Source organism: Rhipicephalus microplus, unplaced genomic scaffold (genome assembly GCF_043290135.1).
Source record: "Rhipicephalus microplus isolate Deutch F79 unplaced genomic scaffold, USDA_Rmic scaffold_12, whole genome shotgun sequence".
Lineage (NCBI taxonomy): Eukaryota > Metazoa > Arthropoda > Arachnida > Ixodida > Ixodidae > Rhipicephalus > Rhipicephalus microplus.
In genome coordinates this window covers 38,342,172-38,367,672 of record NW_027464585.1, presented here as the reverse complement: position 1 = coordinate 38,367,672, position 25,501 = coordinate 38,342,172, and the positions used below count along the sequence as shown (strand labels likewise).

At 50.6% G+C, this 25,501-nt stretch overlaps 1 protein-coding gene across 2 annotated transcripts in view; it reads right to left on the bottom strand.

The window, feature by feature from the left end:
* The window catches only part of LOC142783830 (uncharacterized), a 456,044-nt gene that overhangs the window by 197,340 nt on the left and 233,203 nt on the right, over nucleotides 1-25,501 (bottom strand). The window lies entirely within an intron of this gene.

The window sequence follows — 25,501 nt, the reverse complement described above, 5'->3', positions numbered from 1 at the left end:
TCTGCTTTAATGTAAATGTACTGTTTTCGTCAACGATTTGTCTCAAAGTACTCATGACATGGTGACGTCCCCGCAAACACGGACTGAACCCCGGTCCTTTCAAGATGTTTTCGCTCGTTCCCAGGGGCGGCGCCAGGATGTTTTTACGGGGGGGGGGGGGGGGGGCAACCAAGAAAAGTGAGTTCCTCCGGGGGAGGCAAGCTAGCTCTGCTCCTACTAGGTTTTCAATACATGCTTCCGGGTACTTGGGTGGGCACAGGGGGGGGCAGGCGAGAATTTGGGGGGGGGGAGGCTCCAGCCCACCCTTGCCCCCCCCTGGCGCCGCCCCTGCTCGTTCCTCAAAACCACGCATAAAAAAAGGGGGGAAAAAACCTTCGGTGTACAAATGGGCATTCCGGAGTGGAGTACCTGGAAGGATTATTTCTACTGTTCTCACGGGCTCCCCCGCGCAAACACGAGGACCGGGCGGCGCCTTGTCGTCTACAGACAGTGTGACAGGGTACGGTGGAGATAATCCGCGCGCGCCCTTCAGATTTGTGGCATGGGGGAGCAGCAGAGCACCTTTTGTTGGTTCGGGGAATGCGACTTTGCCGCAGCGCCTGTGCCGGGTCCGTTGATTGACGAAGAAGCGGCGGCTACGGAGAATTTCGCGGGAGACACCGAGCTGCATGGAAACGTTGAGACTTGGTCTGGACATCGGCTCATCAAGTACCGGAAGCATCGGGACCATTGTTCGCCCGTAATTAAAGTGTCTTAGGACAGCTCGCCCATCTCTCTCTCTGGGGCTTGAGCTTGTACATCGTTACTTGCTCGGCTTTGTTTGGGAGAGGGTTTTCTACTGGTGTAGGCCGCGGGGGCGGCCGCCGAAGATGATACACTCCGACTGAGAAGAAAACATGCCATGTGAATAGCGGCGATTGGTTTGGTGCCCCGGTAGGGCAGAGTCGGAACCCGAGAAAAGCGGCCACATGTCAAGGAAGGGGGAGGCGAGGAGTCTTTCCCAGGGGAGAAAAAGAAGTAGACGGCGACGGAAGGGACAGATCAGACCTCGACGCCAAGAACCAACCTTCGGCCCCGACTCTAGCAGCCAACTCCGAGGCTCCGACTACATGGACATTCTGTGAGACGAACTTCGCCTCCTTTACTTAAACGAGCTTTGCGGGAAGGGATGCGGCATATTGAGACATTGCGCGGTTTTATTAATTTATCACTTTATCATTTCTGCCGTCGTATGTTTACTCTGTATTGAGGCACCGTTGTATTGTCACCGTTACTCGCTTATGTATCCTGTTTCGCATGTCGCGAGTATTTGCTGGTGTGTTACCATTTCGTGTAACAGAGATGTCGTTCACGGACAATATGTGTGTACGCCATTTGCACTTGTTATTCAATTAAATGCGTCCATGATTAAGAAAACATCGTGACGTCTCTTACTTCCCGGCCCCAGCACGAATCCCTGTATGTGGAAAGTGATTGAGACACGTAGCCAAGAGGAAACCGGATAAAAAGGGGGTTGAGGGGTCTTCCCTCTCTTTGGCGATCGGTGGCGTAGTAAAGACGTTTCAAGTGGTGGCAGTGGTAGGATTACTGCTGGGGTAACGGTGCGAGATTTCACCCTCGTATTAGGGAAGGAGAGACGGCACGATGAATGAACAGGCTACGCAGGTGGCTCATGGGAGCGCGCTAGGAACGAGCGCTTTGATGTTAGGAAACATGGCTCCCTCGTTCACGGGAGACGCTGCAGGTACGAACATTAGGGACTTACTGCAAATTTTAGAACAGGTTGGTAGAATGGGGGGATGGCAGGACAACCAACACATTGGCATTGCGCGATGTAAGATGCTAGGCGCCGCACATGATTTTGTGTGGAGAGACGATAGTGTCACCGCAGCGTAAACCTACCCTGAGTTCAGAGCTTTGGCCCTCGAGCGGTTCGACACGGAACCCCTTAGCAGCAAGGTGGAGAGGTTTAAAAACGCGAGATAAAACGCCGGAGAGGAAGCGCGCTCGTTCGCAAATCGCGTACGATTGCTCGGGACTGCCACCCTGGCTAACTCCAGCGGCGAAGAGCCGGCGAAAACTCAGCTGCGCTGCGAAATTCTGGCCGAGCAAATGCTGTCGCAGTTCCTAACTGGCCTAAGGGATCCGGTCCGCAGATTTGTTTTGTCTCGCGACCCCAAATCGTTCGACGAGACCATCGACGTAGCAGCTAAGGAAGAACGTAACGAAAAACTTTCACAGAGCTCCTCGGTGCCCGTTCGGCATGTCGACGAAAACGCGAATGCGCACGAAATGCGCAGCCGCCTCGACCGCCTGGAAAAACTCCTAGAGGAGAGTTTGAGGTCACGCGACCCCGTCGGAGATGATGGGCAAAGAAACGCAAGGCGGCCCCATTTTTCCGGTCGATGTTTTAACTGCGATGGCTTTGGCCATTTCTGGCGAGAATGCGACCGGTACCGACGACGCCGACCGTGGAACACGCGTGGTGGTCGCCGTACGCCGGAAAACCGTGGCAGTGAGGAGACGACGCCGAAGTCGACGGCTCACGAAAACAAGTGCGGCCTCTTCTGGTAACCACGGCAGGAGGAGGTCAATAGCACTGGTTAACTTTTGTGGGGAGACGAATCCGGCCGTTGAGTGTGCCGTGGGGAAGGGTACGCTGAGGCTGCTGGTAGATACGGGATCAAAGGTGAGTCTTGTGAAGAGCTGCGCACTGGGAGGAATAGATGAGAGGTGGCAGGAGACATTGCAGAAAGAGGATAGGGAAATGTCCCTCGTTGGCATAACTGGTGACACTATACACACCTTCGGCCGTTTTAGAGTACCCGTAAAAATGAAAGAAACCACGTTTGAGGCAAAATTTTTCATTTGTGCAGACGGACTGTCATTACGGGCAGATGGTATAATTGGCCAAGACATTCTAGTAGAACAAGATGCCGACCTCCTGCTGAGTGAGGGGTGCCTGAGAATAGGCAACGAACGTGTCCCATTTACCAATTGGGTTGGAAAGTCCAGGCCAGCCGAAAAACTTTGTTCCGGTGAAATGAACCTCAGTCCACTGAGGCCGCGTAATGTTAATGTCGTCTCCCTGATGGAAGAGGCTACTCTCCCACCACTATGCGAGTGCGTGCTAGCAGGTCGGGCTCGCACGCCGGTGCTCCCAGGCGAAACCAAGGTTGTCGAGGTTAGTGGCCTTGAAACAAACGGATTAACTGCAGTACCTACCTTGACCACCACACGGGAAGACGGCGTATTGCCAGTAAGGGTGGCAAACCTAACATTGAAGGAGATCCACCTCCCTAAGAATAAAGTGGTCGGCTCCTTGGTTGACACGGAAGCCTACCACGTGGTCGCGATGGTTGAGGGAGCAGGAGGAGGCCCCGTTGACGAAGGAGATCTGTTGAAGATGTTCGATCTGTCGCACGTCGACGGAAAGGAGAGACAAATGATGGAGAGCATGATAGTGCAGAATCAGTCAATATTCTCAACAGGAACAACAGACTTGGGGCGATGCGAAGCTATCAATCATAGGATTCACACCGGAAGGGCGGCACCTGTATATCGCCGGGCATACAGGATCTCTTTCGCGCGCAGGGAAGAAATGGAAAGACAGGTAGGCTCCTTACTGGGAGCCGAAATAATTCAGCACTCAACCTCCCCCTGGGGAGCACCCCCACTGCTGGTCGAGAAGCCGGACGGGTCATACCGATTTGTCGTCGATTACAGGGACCTCAACAAAGTTACCCGCATTGACCCATATCCGCTTCCCAATGTCCACGAAACACTCGCCCAACTGGGAAAGGCGAAATATTTCACGGTCATGGATATAGCCAGCGGGCACTGGCAATTGAGATGGAGCCTGGTGATGAAGAAAAAAAAAGCCTTCAACACCCCCTCCGGTCATTACGAGTGGAACCGAATGCCCATGGGGCTTGTAAACAGTGCGGCCATCTGGCAGAGAACCGCAGATGTGATCCTCGCAGGCCTACTCGGCACACTTTGCCACGTGTATTTAGACGACATCATAGTATACAGTGAGACGTTCGAGGACCATCTGCGGGACCTCGGTGAGGTGTTTTCGAGAGTGCGAGTGGCTGGCTTGAAATTGAAACCCGCTAAGTGCCAGTTTTTAAAGCCGGAGGTTAAATACTTGGGACACATCGTGTCCGCGGAGGGCGTTCGTCCGGATCCGTTGAAGGTACAGTGCGTAAGGGATTTCCAACCACCTAAAAACAAAACCGAGGTGAGACAGTTCTTGGGACTCTTGTCCTATTACAGGAGGCACGTTCCTTCATTCGCGGAAATAGCGAAACCAATTACCCGCCTCACCAGCAAGAGTCCATTCGAATGGAATGCAGGCCCCCAGGCGGAATTCGAGCAACTAAAAACGCTGCTCGTAACGGCACCTATCCTGCGGTTTCCAGACTTCTCAAAACCGTTTATTTTGACGACGGACGCGTCAAAATACGCTATCGGAGCGGTGCTATCTCAAGTCCATGACGGACTTGAACACCCAGTGGCCTACGGAAGCCGCCAGCTTAATTCGGCGGAGCAGAAGTATGGCGCGACTGAACAAGAGTGTTTGGCCGTCATTTGGGCAGTGCGTCACTTTAGGTGTTACTTGTACGGTAGGAGTTTCCGAATTGTTACCGACTGTCAATCTCTCAGGTGGCTCATGAACGTGAAGGACCCTAGCTCGAGACTGACGCGCTGGAACTTACTCCTTCAGGAGTACAGCTTCGACATCGTACACCGCCCAGGAAAGCGTAACCAAAACACCGATGCGCTAAGCCGTGTGGGTGTGGCGGGTGTGGTCGATTTCACGCCGTCGTCTGATGAGGCTCATTTCCGTGAGGAACAGGGCAGGGATCAGGCACTTCAACAGGTGATTCAACAATGCAAAAACTCCACAGACAACACCTGTGGGAGGTATCGGCTAGACAGCGCCGGACTATTTAGACTAAAGGAGGGAAGTACCGCAGACGTCGGGAAAATCGTGGTACCGAGATCGATGGTCGGCGAACTGATGAGAGTACAACATGATTCACCTTGTGCCGGACACCTGGGAATAAGGAAAACCCTGTTGCGATTGAAGAAGGTATTTTTTTTTGTTAGGGATGAAAGCGGAAGTGGTCAAATACTGTAGCAGATGTTAGTCGTGTATTCTCCGGAAGGTACCGAAGGGTCGAAAACAGACTCCACTTCAAATATTCTCTGATGTACACGAGCCGTTTCAGAGAACTGCGATGGATATTGTGGGACCGCTGCCGTGTACGACGTCCGGAAATAGGTACATCTTGGTCTTTGTTGATCACCTGACTCGATTCGCGGAAACATTCACGCTGCCAGACCAGAAGGCGGACACGATCGCTAAGGCATTCGTCGAGGGCGTAGTGTTGCGTTATGGCGCTCCGTTGCAACTCCTCACAGACCAGGGCACCAACTTCACTGGTAAACTCATGAGGGAGGTATGCGACGTGCTTGGTGTGAAGTGGCTACGAACGACCGCCTACCACCCGCAGTGTAACGGAGCTGTCGAACGCCTAAACCAAACGCTCGTTGGGATCATGTCCCACTATGTGAGCGAGGACCAGCGGGATTGGGATAAGTGGCTCCCGTTCGCGACATTCGCCTATATTACCGCCATCCACGAAGGCACAAAAGACAGCCCTTACTACCTCCTGTTTGGCAGGGAACCCGTCGTGCCCGGGGTGGCTTTCTGTGAACCAAAAGGGCACTACGGCACACTCGATGATTACCGCGAGGAGCTAACACAGAGGCTTCAGCGAGCTCACAACATGGCTTCGTCCACGCTCCGTTCCGCGGCAGAGTTGCGTAAAAAGAGGCTTGGACCTTCCCGCAGGGACCCGAAATTTAAAGTTGGAGAGAGAGTTTATATCAGGGTCGGCGCGGTCGTGCGAGGACTGGCTAGGAAGTTAGCCGCCAAATGGGTTGGACCGTATCGCATCATTGAGCGTCTTTCGTCCGTCGCCATGCGCGTGCGTAACATCAAAACGCGCGAAAGCAAGGTCATCCACGTAAACAGGCTGCGACGAGCGGATCCCTCGGGACGCACCGAACTTGAGCAAAGCAGCCGACCAGAGTCCTCGACACGGTCATCCGGCAGTCCAGCCGTCGGGGCAGGCAACGCGAACATGCCTAACATACCCCCGGAACTGCTGCTGGAGTTAGTACTACAAGAGCAGCCGCAGCGACCCGTATGTCCAGCAGGGGCCATGGGTCCTAGATACGCCCTTAGAAGCCATGGTCCTGTCCCCGATCTACTTTAGGTTAAGAGACAACGCTGTGGCCCACCCATACAGCGGACGAACAGGTAGGCAAGAAGCGAGCTGGGATCTTGGGCCACCTGCTATGTCGGGGTCATAAATGTACATGGTACTTGTTATTTTGATCCCCATGTTTTCACCCATATCCTACTTTCATTACTTTTGTGTGAGCACTGTGTCGAAGTTTTTCGCCCCTCGTGGATTTTGTTTTGATCCCTATGTTTTCACATATCCTACTTTCATTACTTTTGTGTGAGCACTGTGTCGAAGTTTCTCGCCCCTCGTGGATTTTGTTTGGATCCCTATGTTTTCACTTATATCCTACTTTCATTACTTTTGCGTGAACACTGTGCCAAAGTTTTTCGCCCTTCGGTGATTTTTTTTGCTTATAGACCTGTTTTGTTTCAATGATTGGATTTCGAAGAGAGCATGTAGTTCATTTGAATAGTGTGGCTTTGTGTTGCTCGTAATATCTGATGTTGGCCTCTGAGCGAATGATGTGCCTGGAACCGATTGCACCTATGGCATAGGGGAGGAACATAGAGTTAGTAAATGTGAGATTACCTAGACCTCGCCGCGTGTCGGAGAGAGGGTGCGAGGGGGACTGGTCTGGGAACGGTGTGGTTTAGATAGACAGGATATGTGACTGGCATCTGTGGCCCAAACTAGGCAGATTATGCGAGGTGGTTGGTCGAGATACCTAAATAGGCGCTGCACAACAGGTGATGAGATGAGACAAGATGACAGACAAGCTACGGCGTTTTCCCTACACAATAGTGTCGTGCCCTCCCCGCCTCGATACGAGGCGGGGAGGGCTGGCTTGTGGGAGGATATGAAGCAGCCCCGGTATCGACGAGGCGAGGTGAAAGTTCTGGTTGAAATGGTTTCACGGCGTCTCCCCGCACGGAAGTGTCGCGCCTCGTTAGGAGGCAGGGGGCGTCGTGATCGGTATTGATGTACAACGCCCAATGTCACAGTTGCATAGGACAGCATATACCTCACGTTCTCAGCCAATCCGAACACGCAAATCGCGTTGAAGGTCCCTTTCCCTCACCGACAGGTACAGCAGAGGCCAGGCAGGAGATGGTATGCGAGGGTGATTCAGTGCATATTCATAATTCAGATTCAGTGCATATTCAGATTCAGAACATAGGTCATACTGCCTGTATGACCTATGTTCTCCCGCCTTCCCGCTTTTCGTCTGGTTTGAAATGTTCGAGGTCTTAAAATTTTGTGCATGTGTGAAATGAAAGTGTATTAAAATTTGTGTATCCTCTGTTCGGTTGTGCCGAGAGTGGACAGTGCAGGCGAAGTGTATGATCTGCTCGCATGGTAGTGAACCTTCCGCACTCATGACTGAACGATGCGTGCCAAACCATCCGACGAGCAGCTGTGACCAGTGTGCGAATTGTTCACGCGTCATCCACGAGTCTCTGCAGTGATTCTGAAGGTTCCGAGTGTGTTGTGCGCGGTAGAAATACGGAATCAAACTGCTTCGTGGTGGGTGACGATTCAGCGACAATCACAGATTGGTTCCTCTCAGCGACGCGCTACCGCCATGGCTGAATCACAAGTGTGCTGTGTTCGCATATCGTATTCCTAAGACTGCCGCAATGTCTCCATTTCGCTGCGCAACCCGAAGGCACTATGCGCCCGCATTTCTTGCGTTTGAATTTCCCCGCTGGGAAAAGTCTTCTGCAAGATGAAGGATTGTGACGTCCCCGCAAACACGGACTGAACCCCGGTCCTTTCAAGATGTTTTCGCTCGTTCCTCAAACCCACGCATAAAAAAAAGGAAAAGAAAACCTTCGGTGTAACGAATGGGCATTCCGAAGTGAAGTACCTGGAAGGATTATTTCTACTGTTCTCGAGGGCTCCCCCGCGCAAACACGAGGACCGGGTGGCACCTTGTCGTCTACAGACAGTGTGACAGGGTACGGTGGAGATAATCCGCGCGCGCCCTTCAGATTTGTGGCATGGGGGAGCAGCAGAGCACCTTTTGTTGGTTCGGGGAATGCGACTCTGCCGCAGCGCCTGTGCCGGGTCCGTTGAATGACGAAGAAGCGGCGGCTACGGAGAATTTCGCGGGAGACACCGAGCTGCATGGAAACGTTGAGACTTGGTCTGGACATCGGCTCATCAAGTACCGGAAGCATCGGGACCATTGTTCGCCCGTAATTAAAGTGTCTTAGGACAGCTCGCCCATCTCTCTCTCTGGGGCTTGAGCTTGTACATCGTTACTTGCTCGGCTTTGTTTGGGAGAGGGTTTTCTACTGGTGTAGGCCGCGGGGGCGGCCGCCGAAGATGATACACTCCGACTGAGAAGAAAATATGCCGCGTGGATAGCAGCGATTGCTTTGGTGCCCCGGTAGGGCAGAGTCGGAACCCGAGAAAAGCGGCCACGTGTCATGGAAGGGGGAGGCGAGGAGTCTTTACCAGGGGAGAAAAAGAAGTATACGGCGACGGAAGGGGACAGATTAGACCTCGACGCCAAGAACCAACCTTCGGCCCCTACTCGAGCAGCCAACTCCGAGGCTCCGACTACATGGACATTCTGTGAGACGAACTTCACCTCCTTTACTTAAACGAGCTTTGCGGGAAGGGATGCGGCATATTGAGACATTGCGCGGTTTTATTATATTTATCACTTTATCATTTGTGCCGTCGTATTTTTACTCTGTATTGAGGCACCGTTGTATTGTCACCGTTACTCGCTTATGTATCCTGTTTCGCGTGTCGCCAGTATTTGCTGATGTGTTACCATTTCGTGTAACAGAGATGTCGTTCGCGGACAATATGTGTGTACGCCATTTGCACTTGTTATTCAATTAAATGCGTCCATGATTAAGAAAACATCGTGACGTCTCTTACTTCCCGGCCCCAGCACGAATCCCTGTATGTGGAAAGTGATTGAGACACGTAGCCAAGAGGGAACCGGATAAAAAGGGGGTTGAGGGGTCTTCCCTCTCTTTGGCGATCGGTGGCGTAATGGGGACGTCTCAACATCATATCCAAATTTCCTTTTTGAACCCCTACCATGCTTTGATGTTTCTCTGGCGGTAGCGGCAATCGATCTTGCTGTTTTAATGTTGATGCCTAGAGCGTCATCCAGTTGCTTTAGGTCGCCGTCATGTCTGTAGACGTCTACAATCCTAGACCTGAACCATGAGTCTGGCGCAGCATAGCCTTAGTTGCTCTTGCGCCACAAAACCCAATATAACTAAATCCTAGCCCTGTCAGCCACTGATACTGTGTTTAGTAAAAGTGTTTAACGATTTAGAGCACTTGGTACTCCACTAAGGGAGAGCATGATACTTTGCTGTTTTTTCAACAAGGCTCGTCGGGGTTCATAAAGTGCGGTCCTTGTTTGCGTCCAGACATGACTTCAAGCAAAGCTCTCTTGTTGTCTGCAAATATGCCCGTACGAAAACAACCGTGTTTCAAGCGAACAGGCTTCAGCAACACGAAGCGTCGTTTGTTACATGAAAGCCGGAGTATCTCTTTTGATGCTTTTATAACAACTTAATTGCACATGAAATCGATTAAATGCAAGTTTAGTAATTTTAAGTGGTTATTTCTGATTAAAAGAACGAATGAATATCATCAGTCGGCCACTGTTCTCACCGAACTGAGCAGACTACTGCAAAAGCCTCCACGAATAATTAGCCAAATGCCATCAGCTGAGCAGAAGACACGAATCTATGCATATGTGATGGTATACATGGTTAGCCGAAATAATGCAGTAGCGATGAAGCATAGACTAACATGAGCTCTATGGGCAAATACATTTAGTAGCCATAAATGCAATCGTAAGAATACTGTTAGATGCCACGCCGGGGTGAAGCAACCTTTAATGGGCTGTAACGAAGCGCGCCTCCGACGACGTTACGAAGGGCGCCACGAATCTCACCACTGCAACCACTGTTTTGAAAGACGGCGACGCCAACACGGTCCCGAAGGCGCCACTGCTCCGATCTCCGCCGACACGGTCACCAGCTGTTTGGTAGCGTAGGTTTCTCAGCTCGCGACTGCTTCTGCGCAGAGCTGATAGACGAGCGGACGAGACGGCGGTGATTTAAACAAGGTTTATGTACAGCATATATATACAGAGGCGTTACAAATTCGGCACTGGGGCCGACAGCTTAGAGACCCGAAGAGCCGAGCTCTCCTCTCTAACACATAGGTCTGCTCTCAAATGGGTCTGCTTGCTGTCAAAGGGGTCTGCTCTCGACGCACCGCAGGGCTTCTTTTATATGCACCAAGTCCAACCCAAATGTCCAACCAGAAGCGCCGCTTGTCGTGAGGTCAGGATCCTCCAATGGGGTTGCCGCTGGGCCGCGTCATTCTTTCAGAGGCTGCGCTGCAGGTGGCTGCACCCAAGGACGAGTGACGTCGCCAGGCATTGCGTCAGACCCACCAGACAGGAAGGCGCCGGTTGTTTACTCGACGGGCTCGCGGGCTGAGGTGACTCACTGCACAGAAAGGCGCCGTCGCGTGATGACGCCGTTGAGTTGTTGATTGCATCAGGCGGGCTCGCGTGCTGGCCTTGACACAGATTTCCTTTTTCCGAGGCATGGACGTTCACTGCGGACTCGCAGGCATAACAGCACCCCCGCCGCCAGACAATGTGCCGGAAAGACGAGCTGCTTCTACGTGGCTCGGATGTCAGGCGCGCTCGTTCGCCAGGTCCCTCCAGGTCCCTCCAGGTCCCTCCAGGGCCATTTGGAGAATGCAGCTCCAGACTCTGTTCCGAAAACACATTCCATTCTTGAGGACGGATCCCAGCTTCACTGGCTTGTCGTCACAACTTGTCGACCAGCTTCGCTCGTCTCTTCTGACGATCTTTGGTTTCAGCACTTGTCGATGGTTCTGCAACTTGTCAAGAACGGTTCGACAACAGATAACACACGACACAAGCAAGTGCCCTCGGTAACCCGACAGAACACCAGACAAAGTATAGTACAACATATAGCTAGCTACGTGTCTATCGGAATTTCGTTCCCTCTACATCAAGAGGCACATGTGGGACACAAGACTCTTGAAATGACAACTCAATTTTTTTACACGTACAACAACGTAACGAATTAGAATACAACATAAAGTTGGCTCCTTGAGCTCACTCTGGATGAGAGCGCTCAGCTCAGGTCGTGATAAGGTCAAAATTTTGCCCCGAATTGCCAGCGAGAAACCGAAAGGTGGAGAAAGTACTAACTAAACGCACGGCTCGATGCGTCTGCATTAGCGTTTAGCTATCCTTTTTTTTAGCGAACGTCAAAGTTGCGCTGTTGGAGCATCATGCTCCATCTCAGTAACCGGCCACTTTTAGGCGACGATACCTATGCGGTACCAAGAGCGGCTTATACTTGCGACGTTGCAGAGGGGAACAACGATACGGCTTGCTAGGAATTGGCTCCTCAAAAGTTAGCTCGATATCGTGTTCGATCACCGTCGTGTTTCCGGGACGGTCCGAAAACATGTATCCAAACTCGGAAACAACCGTTCTCAGGTCCTCCTTTTGGACTTCACTTGACCTAGGCTCTAGGTTCCACTCCTCCAAGGTCACCTCCGATCCCCTTTCTATTACATCACTGGAACTCAAAACTTCTGCTCCCTCTTCCTCTGAAGCATTCAAAAGCAGATTTACGACTGCTTGACGTTGAACGTATGGTTTCATCAAGCTACTGTGGTAAATTTTGTTCGGCTGCCTTCCTAATTTCACTTCATAATCGGTATCAGCAAGCTTCATGGGTGCCTTCCACTTGTCCGCGAATTTCCCCGCTCTCTGACAAGTGTCGCATGAGCGTACAAAGTCTTCGATATCCTTCCAGCATTTCGGCCAATAAAACTCAAGGGAAACTCTAGCCTTGGTCTTTTTTATGCCGAGATGCCCTGCCCATGCGTTTTCATGCGCCAGTTCCAATAGTTGGCGATGATACTTTTCTGGCACCAAGAGCTGCTCATACTTGCGACCTTGCGCATTTGTGTAGCTCTGATACAAAAGCCCTGCTTTCTCAAAAAAAGAAACATTCTTTTTCTTTTTTCCAAAGTTTACGCTTTCCATTAGCGCTTTAATCGAGAGGTCCTCACGCTGCTCTCGAATGAGCGTTTCTCGATCAACCGTCGACAGCTCACTCCAACTTTCCGCTACAAGCGAGAGCGTTGCAGCCCTCTCGCTCTGATTCAATGGCACCATGTCGTCTCCCCCTGCTACGGAAACCGCGCCGGTCGCTTCGGCGACGGGCCGCTCGCGTGACTGCTCACATGACTCACGCGGAAAATTTCCTTTCTGAGGTTCCGTCAACCCGCCGACAAGGTCACTTGAAAGTTCACCGCATTGAACAAGATCAAGCTCCTGCGAAAGCTTCCACGCTTGTGATCGTGTGAGGGCCATGTACGCTAAGTTGGGGAAGAACGATTTACCCTGCTCTTTGAGAAGCTGCTCTGAGTTGTTAGAGAAAAGATAAGGAAAACGATCGGGAAGCGCGGCAGACACAGCCGCTTCGGTGCGAAGCTTACCGAACGGGCCTTCAATGACAACCGTAGCGATTGGTAAGCAAGCACTCTTCTCCTCAGCGACTTGCCTGATCCACGCGCATTCTCCTGTAAAGTCATCAGGAAACACCAATGAAGGATGGAAAACATCCATGGTTGCCGCTGAGTCTCTAAGTGCTCGGCACGTTTTCCCATTCACCATAATTTCTTGGAGATACGGCTCCAACAACCGCATGTTCTTTTCTGATTCTCGGATTGTTGCAAAAGCAAACTTTTGCTTACAGTTTATCGCGATGTGCCCTTCCTTTTTGCAGTTGTAGCAGATTAGCGGCTTCCGTTTGTTTTCTGATTCTAGGATAGTTGCAAACTTTTGCTGACAGTTTATCGTGATGTGCCCTTCCTTTCCGCAGTTGATGCAGATTCGCGGCTTCTGTTTGTTTTCCGATTTTCGGATAGTTGCAAACTGTTGCTTACAGTTTATCACGATGTGCCCTTCCTTTTTGCTTTCATCCTTTTCTACGCGCACTGCCCTGCTATGCAATTTTCGGTGAGTATAATACTCCTCAGCTAACTCTGCTGCCTTGTTTAGCTGTACTTCACCAAGTTTGTCCTGCAGCCAAAGTTTGACATCCTCCTCGATGCAGCGGTAGAATTGCTCTAATGCAACGCATTCCTCCACTTTATCGCGGTCGTCATAAACCCCTTCGCCCTTGAGCCATTCAATTAAATCGGCTTTAAGACGAAACACAAAGTCAACGTGTGACTCATTCCCCTTTTTAGCATACCGGAACCTTCGCCTGAAAGCCTCGGGTGACAACTTATAACGTCTCAAGAGCACTTCCTTAACATCGTCATAGCTCTCAAACGCTTCCCTCGACAAGCAAGTTATCGCGTCGGACACTTCGCCGGGAAGAAGAGCTAACAGGTTCTGCACCCAAAGAGACCACTCCAAAGCGTTTCGCTCACAGACGGGTTCAAACTTGACGAGATACTTCGCCATGTCCTCGCCTACTACGAACGGTGGCAGTTGGTCCCGAATTCTATAACCACTGACCTGAACTGTCGGAGAAGCTACGCTAGGCGCCTGCGAACACTGTAGGATCGCCAATTCTATTCGTTTCAACTAGAGGCGCTCCTGTCTCTCGGCCTCCTCACGCTCGCGATGTTCGCGCCTTTCAGCTTCTTCACGTTCACGAACTTCTACTTCTCGCCTTTCAGCCTCCTCGCGGCGTGCTTTAATATCCGCCCAGGCCTCATCGACTTCCTCAGCCGACACGCCCTCATCCTTCATGATCTCAAAGATCGCTTGCTTTCGTTTCGCACGGCCCAAAGTAACGCCGAGTTCCTCACAAATTTCGATGAGTTCCTTCACTTTAAGGTTCTCCATCGTTCACACTAGCCTCTTGCTGTTTGCCCCTGTTAAGAATATACTTGCCGTACCCACTATAAGTCAACTAGCAAGACGCGCAAGCAATTTTTCGCACTCCCGTGTTTACCCCCTCCGCATTAACTTTGGTTTCAAAGCACTTCGACTTTGCTTGAAACGATCAAAGCTCACTTCAATGCTTCACACAGCCCTTCTCTAAACTACTACAACCTGAGCTAGAGTAGTCTGGTGAACTGAGGGGAAAACATCAAGCACTCACCGCATCGATGTCACTGACGCCGGCCGATCCCGCAGCTGCCAACCACTGTAACGAAGCGCGCCTCCGACGATGTTACGAAGGGCGCCACGAATCTCACCGCTGCAACCACTGTTTCGAAAGACGGCGACGCCAACACGGTCCCGAAGGCGCAACAGCTCCGATCTCCGCCGACACGGTCACCAGCTGTTTGGTAGCGTAGGTTTCTCAGCTCGCGACTGCTTCTGCGCAGAGCTGATAGACGAGCGGACGAGACGGCGGTGATTTAAACAAGGTTTATGTACAGCATATATATACAGAGGCGTTACAAATTCGGCACTGGGGCCGACAGCTCAAAGACCCGAAGAGCCGAGCTCTCCTCTCTAACACATAGGTCTGCTCTCAAATGGGTCTGCTGTCAAAGGGGTCTGCTCTCGACGCACCGCAGGGCTTCTTTTATATGCACCGGGTCCAACCCAAATGTCTAACCAGAAGCGCCGCTGGTCGTGAGGTCAGAATCCTCCAATGAGGTTGCCGCTGGGCCGCGTCATTCTTTCAGAGGCTGCGCTGCAGGTGGCTGCACCCAAGGACGAGTGACGTCGCCAGGCATTGCGTCAGACCCGCCAGACAGGAAGGCGCCGGTTGTTTACTCGATGGGCTCGCGGGCTGAGGTGACTCACTGCACGTGCGCGCCAGAAAGGCGCCGTCGCGTGATGACGCCGTTGAGTTGTTGATCGCGTCAGGCGGGCTCGCGTGCTGGCCTTGACACAGATTTCCTTTTTCCGGGGCATGGACGTTCGCTGCGGACTCGCAGGCTTAACAGGGCCTAACAGCAGCGAGACAGTGCAGCACGAGCCTCCGCCACAACAAACGTATTCTTTGTCGTTTCCATATCCGAGCCCGTATTTGGCCCTACATTGACTCCCCGCGCGAAAGGAGCCATCCTGGTGACCTATGGCGCAGACAGAACTGGTGGGTTGTAGTGACGTTTTAGACGGTCAACGCGCACAGTCTCGCGCCCGCGGCGCCGTTGATCTGTAGGTGGCTGAATAGGTTCAACAATGTAGTTGACTGGTGATGTTTGGCGCAGGATTCGGTACGGACCGTCATACCTGGGTATGAACTTTGAGCAAAGGCCTGGTGCAGACGATGGTACGCAGAGCCACACGATTGTTCCAGGCGTGTATGACGAAGGGGATGAGCGTCGGTCATGGGAGTGCTTCTGGCGAGCCTGATCGTGCGTAGTGAGCAAACGTGCGAGCTGCCAACATTCTTCGGCATATGTGGTGGCTTCGGCCTAAGTTGTCGATTCTGAAAGGTCTGGGTGGTACAGAACGATAGTGTCCAAGAACGACGAAGGTTCCCAAACCATAAAGAAGGAAGAACGGGGAGAATCCAGTTGTCGATTGAATTACCCTGTTGTAAGCGTAAGTAACGAATGGCAGTATGCGGTCCCAATTCGTATGGTCATCGGAAACATACATGGAGAGCATATCACCCAGCGTGCGATTAAATCGCTCGGTCATCCCGTTGGTTTGGGGATGATATGCGGTGCATGATGTTGCATTCACGTAGGAGAGCTTCTACAGCTTCCGACAAGAAGGAACGCCCACGGTCACTGAGAAGCTCGCGGGGTACACCATGCCGAAGGACGAGGTTGTGCAGAATGAACAAGCCGACTTCACGCGCAGTGGCCCCGGGAAGCGCCAAAGGTTCGGCGTAGCGGGTAACGTAATCCACGGCTACGATGACCCAGCGGTTTCCATTCGGTGTGTATGGTAGGGGACCGTACAAGTCGATTCCGATGCGGCTGAAAGGCCGAGAAGGACAAGGCTACGGTGGCTAGAAGGAGAGGTATCAGCATCGTTCGTGCCGCGCCTTGAAAGGAGGCGTGCTGGTATTTCATTCGGCCGCGGAGCGGCGCGCAAGTTGCCACCGTGATCGGTCGAGAGCGCTCGCCAGCCGCTAGTGCAGCACTTTTAGTCGCTTGCTCGTGTGCTTGCAACGTCTGCGCTTTGCCTATTTGGACTTGTTCGGGATCAATACGTGCCAATGTGACCATGCCACAGGGATGGGTAAACGGCAAAGACACTGTTTGCACCTGGATGCAATGCGGGATATGTTTCCGCCCGCAAACAAAACAAGGGAAGAAAGGGTCTCTCTTTTCTGCTCCCGCCGATGATGAACGGCGCAAGACCTGGTAGCGTGTGATTCCTCGCGCTGACAAACCACTCGAAAATAAGTGAGTTGTGTGCTATGCTCATTTCGACGAAAGATTCAACGTTCGTAGCTACAAACATGTTATCAACAGGTTCTTAGCAACTTGTGAAAAAGCTGTACTAAAGGAGGGAGGGTTCCTAAGTGAATTAACGGCAGAAGGACTCCGCGTCACTCTAACCACACCCTTTCCAACCGGCACTATCTCACAAAAATTTTGGGCTATAAATACTTGATGACGTCTCACCTCTGGCAAGACGGACTTGAAATTTTTTTGGGATTCTGAAGCAAATGACTGGCTCGAACGATCACTCTTCGCCGACACAATTCTGTATCTCTCTGAATCGCCTCAGTTTTTACAGTTTGGCACAGTCACCCTCCTGTGGGAACATACTTTCTGGAGTTCTGAGTAGCCTAGTTCGGGAATCCACAATAATTCAATAAAACTGCAGAATAAGCTGGATGAGCTGCTAGATGTGGGGCGCCTCATTGAGGTTCATGAAATTATTGTTGCTTGTGAAGCCCTCTCTGGCCACACTGATCTCATTAAATTCAAAAGTGACTCCTGCATCACTTATTACGTCAGTGGCTATGTGGCCCGGAAAATGGTGAAAAAGTCGAAGAGCAACGAATGCAGCAGGTTGTAGCTTCACTCAGAATTCCAGCTTGCTTCCGGCAGAAACATGCCTTCTGTACCCGTCCTAGTCCTTAACACACCTGGTCAAAGCTATGGAAGATGCATTCACCTATTGCTTTAGTTTCAACAAGTTCTAAAGTGGCAGCGTAGCCGACCTTATCTCTTGCCTGTCTGTGAAGAGGTTAAATATGGTCGGCTGTGAACACCACAAACTGGAAGTGACATATCAGATAATTAAATTCTTTACACTGAGCAGAATGCATTTTCTCGTTGCTGGAGAAAATGCGTCCAATAAAAAAAGACAGAAAAAATGAAGTTCTTGAAGTTGAGACGTATGACTTAACTGTCATAGTGCTAACTAAGCGAACAAGGTTTCATTTTATGCTATTGTGTATTACTCACACTCTCTTGTTTCTCGTGATTTTACTATTGCCTTGTTCACATTGTTATAAATTTCCCATTAACAACTGTGATCTTACTGTCTGGCTGTGTTTCACATATGCAGAAATATGCGATTTTTTCGTGAACTGGTTTGTGACTGTATCCATGTTTGCCATTGAAATCTCAATGTCATGAGTGTATGTATGCCCATTGTATCATCATATATTTACTGTTCTCTTTAGTTGCCTTATTCACTTGCTTTAGCTAAATTTCATATAACTTTCAGTTCAAGTGCACGAATAAACAGAAAGGAAGAGAGGACAAGCGCTTGTCCTCTCTTCCTTTCTGTTTATTCGTGCGCTTGAACTGACAGTTATACCATGCATATCCAACTAGCCCAACTTTCGGTTCTGTTTCATAAAACTTGCAGTTTTCTTCAACCTTAATGCATATGTTGTGTTTATTTTTCATGTTGTTTTTACCTTTCGAAAAAATAAATGTTTTGCTTGTAAAACTAGACCTTGATTGTGCAAGCCATAAAAGTAAAGGTTGCCGATAGCTTTACCTACATTGAGACTTCACGGAGAACACAGCGGCATCAAATTTGAAAAGTGCGCGGACTTTGTTTTGGTGTCGAGCTCCCGGCAAGTCACTTGGTTCTCTATCTTCTAAGCTTCGTAGTTGATATACTGCGAAGTGAATTGAAAACACTAGTTTTCAGTGCCAATACACGCTTTGCTGCGCGCGGCCAGAATCGTGACAGGTAGAGTTTGTTATAATCCGCAGGGTAGCGTGAAATATCTGCAACAAAAAACGACTTATACGCGCGAGCGGGCGCGAGGAGGGGCATCTCAAAAGTGAGCGCAGCGTTGCCGCATCCGGATGAATTTTCGCTCGCTCTTCAGCGCGCCGATGCTGACACCTCTCCTTCTAGCCACCTAACAAGGCAGTGACTGGAGTGACCCTGTGGTTGTGCGAGGGGAGCTCTTCCGGCGTCGGCACAAGGAACATGAGCGGACGTACTGCCTAACAAAGCGGTACATTCCGCGCCAGTAATATCGAATTTGTAGGCGAGCATACGTCTTCACTGCACCTGCGTGGGTGCATTGCAGATCCGCGTTGAAGGAGGCACAGACGTCAGAATGTAGGTGGCGAGAGATTATCGACCGTCAGATAGGTAGTTTCGCCAGTACAGAAGACCGTTGCGGATGGTAAAATGGCAAGCAGTTCGTCGAAGTAAACGGTTGTCGGTACGTGGAGACGTCTCAGACAGGTACTCTAAAAGAGGCACTATCCATGGATCCTGGCGTTGCTCAGCGGACATGTAGGCATGTTCAAGTAAAGAACATTCGCAGCTGCGAACAGACGCTGTAACATAATCGTGGGGAAGTGACGAGCGAGAAAGAGCGTCAGCGCTCGAATGCTTGTGGCCTGACCGATAAATTACACGAATGTCATAACCTTGGAGACGTAGTGCCCAGCGAGCTAGGCGACCAGCTGGGTCTTTTAATGACGACAACCAACACAATGCGTGGTGCTCAGTCACGATGTCAAATACACACGGTCGGAATTTCGTGATTGCCCAAACAATGGCAAGGCATTCTTTCTCGGTGACTAAACAGTTCTTTTCCCCTTTAGTGAGGGTGCGACTAGCGTAGAATACATCATACTTATCCAAGCCAGATTTACGCTGAGCGAAAATAGCGCCGAGGCCAACTACACTAGCGTCCGTATGGATTTCGGTTGGAGCGTCTGGATCAAAGTGGCGTAGATAGGTGGTGATGTCAGAAGATGGCGTAAAGAGGCGAATACTTCGTCGCATGCTGGGGACCACGCCGAGGTGTCTTGGTTGTACGCAAGTAGCTGCGTCAGGGGTGCAATTATGGTGGCGAAATTGCGCACAAAACGGCGAAAATATGAGGAGAGGCCGATGAAAGTGCGGAGTTCTTTTAGTGTAGCCGGCCTGGGAAAGTCGGCGACAACGCGAAGCTTGGCTGGATCAGGACGAATACCATGCTTGCTAACAACATGCCTTAAGGTGGTAAGCTGGCGGGCAATGAAGTGGCATTTCTTCAAACTCAGCTGCAGGCTACCGTCCGAAAGATATGTCGGGACGCTTGTGAGGCGGCTGAGGTGGGGGGAGTCGAAGTCCTTTGAGAAAACGACGATGTCATCGAAGTAGCACAGGCATATGTTCCATTTAAAGCATCTAAGGATGTTGTCCATGAGACGCTCGAAGGTGGCAGGCGCATTACAGAGGCCGAATGGCATGACGTTAAACTCGTCCAATCTGTCAGGCGCTACAAATGCAGTCCTAGAGCAGTCGGCTTCATTCATAGGGACCTGCCAGTAGCCGGATCGAAGGTCTAAAGAAGAAAAGAACTCTTCTCCTTGCAGGCAATCAAAGGCATCATCAATTCTGGGCAGCGGATAAACATCTTTTCTCGTGATTTTTTTAAGACGCCTGTAATCATTTCAAAATCTGATGCTGCCATCGTTTTTTTTTTCACCAGTACAACCGGAGAGGCCCAAGGGCTGTTTGAAGGTTGTATTACGCCATGTCGAAGCATATCGTTCACCTGATCATGAATGGCACGGCGTTCAGCGTGAGAAACTCGATATGGGCGCTGGCGCAAAGGTGCATGGCTACCGGTGTCAATTTTGTGAACGATGGCAGACGTGCGACCCAAAGAAGGTTGGCTATGGTCAAATGACATCTTGAAGTGACCGAGTAGAGCCAGGAAATGGGTGCGCTGAGCAGCAGGAAGTTTAGGGTCAATCGATGGTAAAAAAACCTCCGGAGATGAAGTGGGAGTGATATAAGAGGTAATGGTGTTTAAATGAGATGGTGGCAAGTCATCAGGTAGGTGACTGGATGAAACAGAATCAATTTCCCCAAGGTGACCGAGGACTTCGCGACAAAATAATATGGCTAGGGAAGGAAGCGAGTTCGTTATATATATAGAACTACATGAGTTTTCTACGGTGACAACTGCAAACGGGAGAAGGAAGCTTTTGCAAGAGCCGAAGGCGTCGGAGGCGATAAAGAGGGCGGTGACAGAGGGTGCGTCGTCGCAGAAGAGTGGCACAAGAACACAGGGTAGAGGAGGGATGTGAGTGTCGGCTGCCATGGTGACTCGGGAAGATACCGGCTTAAAAGAAGGTCTTTCAGACGTCGACACTTCACACAGGGGCAGTTCACACATCATCGACAACTCTAGTTCGGCACGCGCACAGTGAACGACGGCATGATGAGCGCAGAGGAAGTCAGATGATATCACGTGAACATGGAGAAAACACAACGAATTAGACTACATACAAAATATTTTGGATGATGTCGAGCTGTGCACGCCACAGAAGGTTAGATGTGATGTGCAGTGGCCGTGCGTAGAGAGACATCGGAAAGCGGCAGCGTAAGCTCATTCAACTTGCGGCACAGTTCACCACTTAGCACAAACACGGCAGCACCAATATCAACAAGCGCTGTCGCAGGTACACCATCAATATGAACAGTTGTTTCATTAGCAGGTAAAAACGGAGGCCTTGAAGGTTTCGATATGTGCGCAGCTCTTGCCTCGGGAACTGCGATGGTCAGTTTTCTGTTTGGGCGGGTGGAGATCGAGGAAGCATCAGAGAAGTAGAGCAGCGCCGTGGTGAGGACGACCGATCCCTGTCGAAGCCGCGGCGATGTGGCGGCGACTGATCCGACGTGGGGGGGAACTAAGATGACTGTGGTGGCTCTGAACGACAGGAGTCGTAAGCCGCCTCGCCAGCAGTTGTGTTGTAATGCTGACGACGGCAGTAGCGTGCTACATGACCGGGAAGATGGCAGAAATAGCAAATTGGCTTGTTGTCCGGAGTGCGCCAGGGGTTAGCTGATGGTGGTGAGGGGTGGCGAACAGGACGTGGCTGGGGACGGATAGGTGGACTTGCTGTGTAGAGTGGACGAGGCTGTCTAGCAAGATCCGTGACAGTTAGTAGAGACGGCGGCGATCGTCTGGGGGCCTCAGAGTGAGAGGGGCGGAGATAGGCGAAGGATGGTATGTGGGAGACAGGGCGTCAGAAACTTGCTCTTCGATAGCCTTGCGGAGCGTTGGGGTCAGCGTGCGGGCACTGGTTGGGACGTACAGCACAAGAGACTATTGGCGCGACACTTCTTCTCGGACGAACTGCTGGATTTGCTGCATTAACGTGGTTTGTTCCGAGGAAACAGCGCCAATGGTTAATGCAGATGTAGAGGTCACGTTTAGGTTTGGACGTCGAATAGAAATGCACTCTCTCCGCAGCTCGTCGAAACTCTGACAGTACTGAATAAGCTGGGCGACGGTTTGCGGGTTTTTTGTAACGAGCCTGTAAAAGGCGTCGTCCTCGATACCTTTCATGATGTGCCATATTTTGTCAGTGTCAGGCATGTTCGAATCGATACGACGGCAGAGGTCCAGAACATCCTCAATATACGAAATAAAGGTCTCGCCAGAGCACTGCGCGCGGCAGCGCAGGCGCTGTTCGGCACGGAGCCTGCGAACAGCGGGTCGGCCAAAGACTTCTGCAAAGCGCGTTTGAAAGGTTGACCAAGAGGGTATTTCCGCCTTGTGGTTGTTAAATCACAGTTATGCCATACCCGCGAGATAGAAACTAAGGTACGCGAGCTTGTCTGTGTCATCCCACTTATTGTGAGCGCTTACCGCTCCATACTGGGACAGCCAGTCTTCGTCGTCGGTCGCGTTGAAATTCACTGGATCTCGCTGTCGTGACACTCCAGAACAGGTGACAGATGGGATGATGACTGCAGGTGGCTGGGTAATATCGTCAGGCATTGGCGAAGCGGGGGGTTGAGGTAGAGTCCGGGAACAGAGTTCCAGTTTGAGACAACTAGCACTCTCCACCAAATGTAAGAATAATGTTAGACGCCACGCCGGGGTGAAGCAACCGTTTAATGGGCCTAACAGCAGCGAGACAGCAGCCAGGGTTTCAGCGGCAGCACGAGCCTCCGCCACAACAAACAACTTCTTCGTCGTTTCTATATCAGAGCCCGTATTTGTCACTACACAATCGTATCGCGGCGGAAGAACGACGAAGCGACCACTGTCGTCGATGATCACAAACCAGAACTACAGTTTTATTCAGAGGTATGCATATATATACAGATGTCACCTGGTGGCAAGTAAAAACAACATAAACTAAATGGAAACAGAAATTGAAAACACTTCAACAATTAATACACACTGTTTTTTTTTTATTTTGAAGCTATGACACCAAAACGCTAGGGGGAAGTATAGCACTGCGCACTTCATTTCATAAGTGCTAGCATGTATAGGCGAGAGAAAAGTTCTCCCTGTCACTTGATGATTGTTATTCTGACATTTATACTGTATAAACTGGCTAACTATGTGTTTCTAGTGCATGAATTAAACTGGCTGGCACCTCAATTGAAGTCATTAGAAATTGGATTAAACACCGTGGCACTTGGATTAAACTCACTGGCATGCGGCCTCATTGAGTTGGCGCTTGGATTAAATATGTTGGGGCTTGGATAAAATGTTTGGCACATGGATTAAATAGCTTGGCGGGCAGATTATTCAAGCTGGCACTTGGATTAAAGTGAGCGAGAAAACCTGTAGTCCATTCAATGGTGCTGCGAGACGCCGTTACTCCATACGGTCACTGTACCAGAAGTTCCCTGTATTAGAGTACATCTTACAGTACTGCCCCGCCTCTGTGGTCCTTTGGCGAAGGTACTCGGCTACTGACTCGCAGGTCTCGGGATCGAATCCTGGCTGCACTTTCGATGGAGGCGAAAATGCTGTAGGCTCAGGTTTGGGTGCTCAGATTTGGGAGCATGTTAAAGAACCCCAGGTAGTCTAAACTTCTGGATCCCTACACTACGGCGTCTCTCATAATGATATGATGGAACCTCACATATCAATAAATCATTCTTACGGTACTTTTACTTATTCTTTACACACCGAACGCGTGGGGAGAGTGGCCATCTCATGACTTGATATACATGCGAACCATCTGTTTAAACTACCGTCGATAGTGACGTCACAGAGAAAAGCTGATGCCTGTGCCTCCCTTCCCGTCGGGTCAGTGTGAACTCCAATCTACCCCCCCCCCCCCCCCGAAAAAACTTTCTGGCTACGCGCCTGGGGCATGCACCTAAATTACACGGCCGAAGGCTACCAATTCAATGTCACTTTGTGCCGACGGCAAAGGTGCGTTGTGCGAAATGATGTGATACTTTGGCTTTCCTGCTCACCAACACAGCATTTATGGACGCGAATTCCCACTAAAGCAAGAAGTGTTGCGTAGTTCCTGACCTGGGCCGCGCACAAGTTTATATACAGCAGCCAAAAAACCGGGACAACGAGCGTATCACATATACCATGCTACCTGCCATTGGTGAAACTCTTCCTGGGATGTTTTACTGAATCATTAAAAAACCTAAGAGGCTTACTATTTATGGTCGAAGCATACAAATTCGAGCGCCAGAAGAGATGTAGACCATTCAGAATGTCCCGATGAAGAGTGTGTTCGCTTATTCTTGAAGGTGACTCCAAACACGGCCGAAGCTTGCCACTGAGTTTTTATAGAGTAATACGATTCGTTCATATCAAGCGAGCGAACTGGCCGCGAGAGCACCTTGAATCGGGCTTGCAAGCCATGCTGAAGATGGCATGTACCACACGATTTTTATATTACCACTTGCCTTTTATGTTCGTCATACAGCCATGCCCAGCAATACTAGATTAGGTCCATGTCAAGCGAGGGAACTGGCCGCGAGCCCACCTTAAGCCTGGCATGCAAGCCATGCTCAAAATGGCACGTATCTCATCATTTCCATATTACCATCAACGATTTATGTTCGTCATACAGCCACGCTTGATGATACTAATTTGGTCGATATCAAGCGGGCGAACTGGTCACGAGTGCATCCTAAGTCGGCATGAAAGCCATGCTGAACATGCCATGTCTCATGATTCGCATATTACCACTTACCATTTATGTTCGTCATACAGCCACGCCCGGCAATACTAAATTTGGTCCACATCAAGCGGGCGAACTGCCGTGAGCGCACCATGAGCTGGCATGCAAGCTATGCTGAACATGGCATGTATATTACGATTTTTATATTACCACTTGCCATTTATGTTCGTCATACGGCCACATTGAGTAATACAAGATTTGGCTGATATGAAGTGAGCGAACGGGTGGTGAGCACACCTTGAGCCAGGCATACAAGCCATGATGAAAATGGCATGTATCTCATGGTTTTCATTGAATCACCCACCATTTCTGTTCGCCGTACAGCCACGCCCGGCAATACTAGATTTGGTCCATATCAAGCGGGCGAACTGCCACGAGCACACCATGAGCCGGCATGGAAGCTGTTGGACCTATGAGCTTTACTGCTGCAGCGCGGCTCACATCGAGCAAAGACACGTCTTTCAAGATGAAAGGCTTTAAGGGAACTCGGGAGGAAAAAAAGGGGGGGGGGGATGAGCCGGCGCTGCCACGAGGCCTTGCGTCAGCTCCTGAGGAGGCTGAATAATGATGATGGCGGCTCTTTAGCTGATGATGGCCCGCCCGTTCGTCCATCCATCCATCCATCCATCCATCCATCCATCCATCCATCCATCCATCCATCCATCCATCTAGCCGCCTACGACTTTTAGCTCTCCTGGCCGTTTCGATAATGGTATCGATACCAAACTTGGTATGGCATACCATGACTGTATGAAGAACATATTTGACTAGTCATAACAAGAAAATAATGACATGTATGTCATGATTTACATTTCATGGTCCTACAGCTCTTGCGGTGGTTTTGTTCACACAGCATGTTGGAAAACTAGTATGGTAAA